The following is a 9,384-nucleotide window of genomic DNA, read 5'->3' as shown; positions in this document are numbered from 1 at the left end:
TAACCATGGGCTAATATTTACTGTAGTGACACTGGGCCTCCTACGGGCCGTAGAAATAGTGGGCCTTCTACGGGCCGTAGAAACAGTAGGCCTTCTACGGGCCGTAGAAACAATGGGCCTTCTACGGGCCGTAGAAACAATGAGCCTTCTACGGGCCGTATCATCAATGGGCCTTATACGGGCCGTATGATCGATTGGCCAAACATGGGCCAATAATAAGCCGCATTATGGCCGTAAACGGGCTAGAGGTGGAATCGTCCGTTCATGGGCCGACCATAATGGGCCATCGTTAATAGGCCGTATTTGATGACGCTATGAAAACGGCCCAACGTATTAACGGACCACAAACGGGCCGACTGTAACCACGGGCTGAATTTGGCCCGCAAGCAGAAAATGACAGTAACGGGCCGTAAGTAAACGAATGCTGGAAATGAGCCCAAGAATAAATGGGCTCTGAGAAGGCCGAAAGATAACATGGGCTGGAAACGGCCCAACGGAATAACGGGTCGTTAATGGGTATAAAGTGATACACTCTTCATTACGGGCCAGTTTCACCACGGGCCGTTAATGGGTGTAAAGTGATACACTGTTCATAACGGGTCAGTTTCACCACGGGTCGTTAATAGGCCAAGAGTTACATAGGGCCTCATATGGGCCGAAAGACGTCATGGGCCAGAAGTGAAAACAGGCTGGAATCATATTGGATGGCCCAGATGACGCTACTGGGCCTAATTCGGATAGGGCGTAACGGGCCTTGGGTTAGTGGGCTGTAAATGGGCTATATGCGAACAGGCCGTTAACAGGCTTCATGGGCCGGCCCGCCACCTTTTGACCAAGTCAAACGGGCCGGCCTTTTCACAAGAATGGGCCTCTATTGGGTCGTGCCACATGTCGACGTATCATAGGCGCCTTCTGTCCAATGAGTGGATGACATCTGTCCCAACGATGAGCCGACACGTGTTTCCTCCAGCCAATGATGATTTTACACGTGGAAAATCCCCCTTGGTCGGGGTTGTTAACGGGTTATCGGATCCAAAACCCGACCCGATAGCTTAACGGTGTTCCGTTACGGTGGATGCCACGTGTCGGTCACCCTTGACGAAAGCACTTCTGTGACGCGCGATTTATCGTCATGGAAGTGGACACTTCCGTGATGATAATTTTGGTAATGTCATGGAACACTTCTACGACAGCACAGGTATGACTATCTTGATTCTGTCATAAATTTTTCATGGATGTACATGCATGACAAAAAACGCGACCTACTGTGACAAACACGTATCATCACGGAAGTGTATTTTTTTTGTAGTGGCGCTAACTGATTCAACCACGCTCTAGCCGAACCCTCTAACATCAGAGGCAGGTGCTTCATGGCCACTTCGTCATTGCCACCACCGATCTGCATAGCCACTCGGTAGTCCTCAAGCCAAGTGTCAGGCTTGGACACACCAGTGAATTTGCTGACTCCAGTCGCCAACCTGAAGTTGGGAGGAATCACTGCTGCTCTGATGGCTCTGCTGAAACACTCGGGACCTGAAACATGCACCCTATTGCCGGTCGGGTAATCTCTATTGTGGCCATCTCTGTGTGCTCTGTTCCTGTCAACCAAACCTTGAACGAGAATGGATCTCGCGTCAAAGCCTGGCTCCCGGGGGTCGACTGGAATCCTTCGCCCACCACTGTGAGGGCGCCTGTCATCGTGTTGCCGAGGCGCATTTGAGCCACTCCTTGGGGGAGGCGTGGGCACTCAACGATGATCATCGTGGTCGAGTCGGTGATCATACTGCTCACGGTTTCTGTACTGATCTCGTCGGTCCCCACGTCCCTCACGCCTCGGGGGCGATCTTGGACTGTGAGCCGACTGGACTGTGTCTGCTACCACGGATCTGCTATGGATCCTATTCCGCGACTGAGATACTGCTGTGTTTTGTTCCCCTGCTGCCCAGAGTAAAGCCCTGATCTGCATCAAACCTCTGCCAGCTTCTGACTGGGAGGGCTGAATCGACTCTGCTATTCGGGCTGCAGCTGTGAGATTCTGAATCGGAGTTCGGTATACCTGAGTTGGAGGCGGAAAAAGTTGTCGTCGACTGGACTCAGGAATCCGCTGCCGAGCACGCTCGTCGAGTGCGTGCTGGAGATTCTCCAGTCGAGTGCGCTCAGCCAAGTTGGCCAGGCGCACCTCCTCCAAGGCCCGGGCCTCGGGGGTCTCTCCAACGATAGGAGTGTGAAGTGCATCCATGTTGCGGCGGCGAAGCTCTTCCCTCTGCTGCGAAGAGAGGGGCTTGGGGCGGTACTCCTCGTGGGCACGCGACGGATCGCCTCCGCCGTCGCCACCATCCTCGCGGGGGAAGCTAGGAGGACTGCGCGGTCTGTCGACCATCAGGACTTCCGCCGTGGGGTCACTGCTGTCGCACTCGGACGCAGTCTCAACAGAGCTAGTCGATAGGTCGAACAGGCCGTAGAGAGTTTCGTCGGGCTCGATTGCCGTGACTTGGGGGTGGCCGATTGGCGAGCCACCGCGTGCCTCACCCACCGCTGGAGCCTCGACCGACCGGAACGCTTGTGCCGGCGGGCAGCAGGCAGTGAAGACGCCACCGGAGCCGACCGATACTGAGTCGACGGCTGCCGCAGGAGGACGCACGCGCGAAAGTGCGTTGCCCCGCGGACGGGGAGCGCCTCGACGTCGAGTGGAGCTTCTTGGAGCCAAGCGGAATCGTCGGTGAAGAACACGAGCGCGCCAAAATGGATCTCGCGGCCTTCGGCCAATCCTCCGCCTGAAACCATGCTGATGGGGATCGGCAAAATCGCAACTTCTCCAACAAGTCGCTAAGACGCCGGCCCCACGGTGGGCGCCAACTGTCGTGGTTCTAAGTCTGACAGTAGAATGGGGGTAGGGATGTAGAGGCAAGGTCCTAGCTATGGAGAAGCTATACGCAGGAGTTTTACGAGTTCATGCCCTTCTCGGAGGAAGTAACAGCCCTACGTCTCGGAGCCCGGAGGCAGACGACTGGATTATATGCGTGTGTGTGTGTTACAGGGGGTGCGAACCCTTGTCTCAGAGGAGGGGGGTGGCTTATATAGAGTGTGCCAGGACCCCAGCTCCCCTCCGTTACACAAGATTCAATGTACATAAAGTGAGAGCGTTACAGGTAACGTCCATAATAAAGTGCTATAAATGATCATTAAGTCTATGAGTAAACGCTCGACCGTTGCTGCGCGGAGTGGCTTTAGGTCTTCTGCACGTCGAGTGGTTGAGTGGTCGAGTGACCTAAATAAGGAGGGATCTCCGAGTGAATAGTAGGTCGAGTGGATTGCACTCGACACCTTTGTTGAGCCCTCTCTATTTGCTCTTGAACTTCTTTGCTTCTAGGACAAGGACCTTAGGTAGGACGTATAGGTTAGGCCTATTACCCTACGCCAGGTCTATGTCCTCATCACCCCCCTCTTTCCTTCTCCCTCCCCTCCTCCTTCCCTCTCTCTACCTCTTGGAAAAGGAAGGGGACTCCAACTAGGATTGGGAATCCTAGTTGGACTCCCCCTATAGGCGCACCCCTCCTAGGCCGGCCTCCTCCTCCCCCTCCTTTATATACAGGGGAAGGGGGCACCCTAAAGACACACCAAAGTTTCTCTTAGCCATGTACGGTGCCCCCTCCACAGTTACACACCTCGGTCATATCGTCGTAGTGCTTAGGCGAAGCCCTGAGCCGGTAACTTCATCATCACCGTCGCCACACCGTCGTGCTGACGGAACTCTCCCTCGTCCTCAACTGGACCAAGAGTTCGAGGGACGTCATCGAGCTGAATGTGTGCTACAGCCGTTCACTTGGATCGGTTGGATCGAGAAGACGTTCTAGGTATTTCAAAGTAGAGGCATACTAGGGACACTCTGTTTTGTCTATGTAGTCACACATGTACTAAGTTTCCGGTTAATACAATTCTAGCATGAATAATAAACATTTATCATGATATAAGGAAATATAAATAACAACTTTATTATTGCCTCTAGGGCATATTTCCTTCAGTCTCCCACTTGCACTAGAGTCAATAATATAGTTCACATCGCCATGTGATTTAACACCAATAGTTCACATCTTTACGTGATTAATACCCATAGCTCACATCTCCATGTGACCAACACTCAAAGGGTTTACTAGAGTCAATAATCTAGTTCACATCGATATGTGATTAACACCCAAGAGTAATAAGGTGTGATCATGTTTTGTTTGTGAGAGAAATTTAGTCAACGGGTCTGCCACATTCAGAGCATGTATTTTGCAAATTTTCTATGTCTACAATACTCTTCATGGAGCTACTCTAGCTACTTGCTCCCACTTTCAATATGTATCTAGATCGAGACTAAGAGTCATCTAGATCGGTGTCAAAGCTTGCATCGACGTAAGTCTTTATGACGAACTCTTTATCACCTCCATAACCGAGAAATATTTCCCTATTCCATTAAGGATAATTTTGACCGCTGTCCAGTGATCCACTCCTGAATCACTGTTATACCCTCTTGCCAAACTCATGGTGAGGTACACAATAGATCTGGTAGACAGCATAGCATACTTTACAGAACCTATGACTGAGGCATAGGGAATGACTTTTCATTCTCTTTCTATTTTCTACCGTGATCGGGTTTTGAGTCTTTACTCAACTTCACACCTTGCGGCACAAGCAAGAAGTCCTTCTTTGACTGTTCCATTTTGAACTACTTCAAAATCTTGTCAAGGTATGTACTCATTGAAAAATTTTATCAAGCGTCTTGATCTATCTCTATAGATCTTGATGCTCAATGTAAGCAGCTTCACTGAGGTCTTTCTTTGAAAAAACTCCTTTCAAATACTCCATTATGCTTTCCAGAAAATTCTACGTCATTTCCGATCAACAATATGTCATTCACATATACTTATCAGAAAGGCTGTAGTGCTCCCACTCACTTTCTTGTAAATACAGGCTTCACCGCAAGTCTGTATAAAACTATATGCTTTGATCAACTCATCAAGGCATATATTCCAACTCCGAGATGCTTGCACCAGTCCATATATGGATCGCTGGAGCTTGCTCATTTTGTTAGCACCTTTAGGATTGACAAAACCTTCTGGTTGCATCATATACAACTCTTCTTTAATAAATCCATTAAGGAATGTAGTTTTGACATCCATTTGCCAGATTTCATAAAATGCGGCAATTGCTAACATGATTCGGACAGACTTAAGCATCGCTACGAGTGAGAAAATCTCATCGCAGTCAACACCTTGAACTTGTCGAAAACCTTTTTGCGACAAGTCGAGCCTTGTAGATAGTAACACTAACATCAGCGTCCATCTTCCTCTTGAAGATCCATTTATTCTCTATGGCTTGCCGATCATCGGGCAATTCAACCAAAGTCAACAGTTGTTCTCATACATGAATCCCATCTCAGATTTCATGGCCTCAAGCCATTTCACGGAATTTGGGCTCATCATCGCTTCCTCATAGTTGCTAGGTTTGTCATGGTCTAGTAACATGACCTCCTGAACAGGACTACCGTACCACTCTGGCGTGGAACGTGTTCTGTTTGACCTACGAGGTTTGGTAGTAACTTGATCTGAAGCTTCATGATCATCGTCATTAGCTTCCTCACTAATTGGTGTAGGAATCACTGGAACTGATTTCTGTGATGAACTACTTTCCAATTTGGGAGAAGGTACAATTACCTCATCAAGTTATACTTTTCTCCCACTCACTTCTTTCGAGAGAAACTCCTTCTCTAGAAAGGATCCATTTTTAGCAACGAATATCTTGCCTTCGGATATGTGATAGAAGGTGTACCCAACAGTCTCCTTTGGGTATCCTATGAAGACGCATTTCTCTGATTTGGGTTCGAGCTTATCAGGTTGAAGCTTTTTCACATAAGCATCGTAGCCCCCAAAAAAAATGACATCTTAGGTTTCTTGCTAAACCACAGTTCATACGGTGTAATCTCAACGGATTTAGACGGTGCCCTATTTAACGTGAATGCAGCTGTCTCTAATGCATAACCCCAAAACGATAGTGGTAAATCGGTAAAAGACATCATAGATCGCACTATATCCAATAAAGTACTATTACGACGTTCGAACACACCATTACGCTGTGGTGTTTCAGGTGGCGTGAGTTGTGAAACTATTACACATTGTTTTAAATGAAGGCCAAACTCGTAACTCCAATAAATGCCTCCACGATCTGATCGTAGAAACTTTACTTTCTTGTTACGATGATTCTCCACTTCACTTTGAAATTCTTTGAACTTTTTGAAGGAAATATGCCCTAGAGGCAATAATAAAGTTGTTATTTATATTTCCTTATATCATGATAAATGTTTATTATTCATGCTAGAATTGTATTAACCGGAAACTTAGTACATGTGTGAATACACAGACAAACAGAGTGTCACTAGTATGCCTCTACTTGACTAGCTCATTAATCAAAGATGGTTAAGTTTCCTAGCCATGGACAAAGAGTTGTCATTTGATAAACGGGATCACACCATTTGAGAATTAGGTGATTGACTTGACCCATCCGTTAGCTTAGCACTATGATCGTTTAGTTTAATGCTATTGCTTTCTCCATAACTTATACATGTTCCTATGACTATGAGATTATGCAACTCCCGAATACTGGAGGAACACTTAGTGTGCTATCAAACATCACAACGTAACTGGGTAACGATAAAGATGCTCTACAGGTGTCTCTGATGGTGTTTGTTGAGTTGGCATAGATCGAGATTAGGATTTGTCACTCCGATTGTGGGAGAGGTATCTCTAGGCCCTCTCGGTAATGCACATCACTATAAGCCTTGCAAGCAATGTGACTAATGAGTTAGTTACGGGATGATGCATTATGGAACGAGTAAAGAGACTTGCCGGTAACGAGATTGAACTAGGTATTGAGATACCGACGATCGAATCTCGGGCAAGTAACATACCGATGACAAAGGGAACAACGTATGTTGTTATGTGGTTTGACCGATAAAGATCTTCGTAAAATATGTAGGAACCAATATGAGCATCCAGGTTCCGCTATTGGTTATTGACCGGAGATGAGTCTCGGTCATGTCTACATAGTTCTCGAACCCGTAGGGTCCGCACACTTAACGTTCGGTGACGATCGGTATTATGAGTTTATGGGTTTTGATGTACCGAAGGTAGTTCGGATTCCCGGATATGATCACGGACATGACGAGGAGTATCGAAATGGTCGAGACATAAAGATCGATATATTGGAAGACTATGTTTGGACATCGGAATGGTTCCGGGTGAGTTCGGGCATTTACCGGAGTACCGGGGGGTTACCGGAACCCCCCGGGGAGTGTATGGGCCTTATTGGGCCTTAGTGGGAGAGAGGAGGAGGCGGCCAGGGCGAGGGCGCACCCCCCTCCCAAGCCCAATCTGAATTGGGTGGGGGCCCCCCCCTTTCCTTCCCTCTCTCTCCCCCTTCCTTCCTCCCCTACTCCAACTAGGGAAGGGGGAATCCTACTCCCACCGAGAGTTGGACTCCCCCCTTGGGCGCGCCATGAGAGGGCCGGACCTCCCCCTCCTCCACTCCTTTATATACGGGGGAGGGGGCATCCCATAGACACAAGTTGATTGTTTAGCCGTGTGCGGTGCCCCCCTCCACAGATTTCCATCTCGGTCATATCGTTGCAGTGCTTAGACGAAGTCCTGCGCCGTTAGCTTCATCATCACCGTCATCACACCGTCGTGCTGACGAAACTCTCCCTCGACCTCAGCTGGATCTAGAGTTCGTGGGACGTCACCGAGCTGAACGTGTGCAGATCGCGGAGGTGTCGTACCTTCGGTGCTAGGATCGGTCCGATCGTGAATACATACGACTACATCAACCGCGTTGTCATAATGCTTCCGCTTACGGTCTATGAGGGTACGTGGACAACACTCTCCCCTCTCGTTGCTATGCATCACCTAGATAGATCTTGCGTGTGCGTAGGAATTTTTTTGAAATTACTGTGTTCCCCAACAGTGGCATCCGAGCCAGGTCTATGTGTAGATGTTATATGCACGAGTAGAACACAAAGAGTTGTGGGCGATAATATTCATACTGCTTACCAGCATGTCATACTTTGATTCGGCGGTATTGTTGGATGAAGCGGCTCAGACCGACATTATGCGTACGCTTACGCGAGACTGGTTCTACCGACGTGCTTCGCACACAGGTGGCTAGTGGGTGTTTGTTTCTCCAACTTTAGTTGAATCGAGTGTGACTACGCTTGGTCCTTGTTGAAGGTTAAAACAGCAAACTTGATTAAAAATCGTTGTGGTTTTGATGCGTAGGTAATAACGGTTCTTGCTAAGCCCGTAGCAGCCACGTAAAACTTGCAACAACAAAGTAGAGGACGTCTAACTTGTTTTTGCAGGGCATGTTGTAATGTGATATGGTCAAGACGTGATTATATAAATTGTTGTATGAGATGATCATGTTTTGTAACACAGTTATCGGCAACTGGCAGGAGCCATATGGTTGTCGCTTTATTGTATGAAATGCAATTGCCATGTAATTGCTTTACTTTATCACTAAGCGGTAGCGATAGTCATAGTAGCAATAGTTGGCGAGACCACAACTATGCTTCGATGGAGATCAAGGTGTCAAGCCGGTGACGATGGTGATCATGACGGTGCTTTGGAGATGGAGATCAAAGGCACAAGATGATGTTGGCCATATCATATCACTTATATTGATTGCATGTGATGTTTATCCTTTATGCATCTTATTTTGCTTAGTTCGGCGGTAGCATTATAAGATGATCTCTCACTAAATTTCAAGGTATAAGTGTTCTCCCTGAGTATGCACCGTTGCTACAGTTCGTCGTGCCGAGACACCACGTGATGATCGGGTGTGATAAGCTCTACGTTCACATACAACGGGTGCAAACCAGTTTTGCACATATAGAATACTCGGGTTAAACTTGACGAGCCTAGCATATGCAGATATGGCCTCGGAACACTGAGACCGAAAGGTCGAGCGTGAATCATATAGTAGATATGATCAACATAGTGATGTTCACCATTGAAAACTACTCCATCTCACGTGATGATCGGACATGGTTTAGTTGATATGGATCACGTGATCACTTAGATGATAGAGGGATGTCTATCAAAGTGGGAGTGTCGACGTTCTGGGAACGGGGGTCCCCAGACTTGCCTACCTGCGGCCCACAGCTAGGCCAAGCAGCAGGCCGTACGGCCCATCTTCGTCAACAAGGCACCCAAGACCCTCGCGAGGGTCCAAGCCTCGCGAGGAGGACAATGCAAGACCTCCTCTGGAGTGGCCTAGCCAGGCAGGCTCACGAGGAGCGGAGATATCAAGGCGAGGCAAACCTCACGAGGCTCTCGTGACGTGAGCCATGAC

Source organism: Aegilops tauschii, chromosome 6 (assembly GCF_002575655.3).
Source record: "Aegilops tauschii subsp. strangulata cultivar AL8/78 chromosome 6, Aet v6.0, whole genome shotgun sequence".
Taxonomy (NCBI): domain Eukaryota; kingdom Viridiplantae; phylum Streptophyta; class Magnoliopsida; order Poales; family Poaceae; genus Aegilops; species Aegilops tauschii.
The sequence above is the reverse complement of the archived record's forward strand: the minus strand, read 5'-3'. Positions refer to the sequence as shown.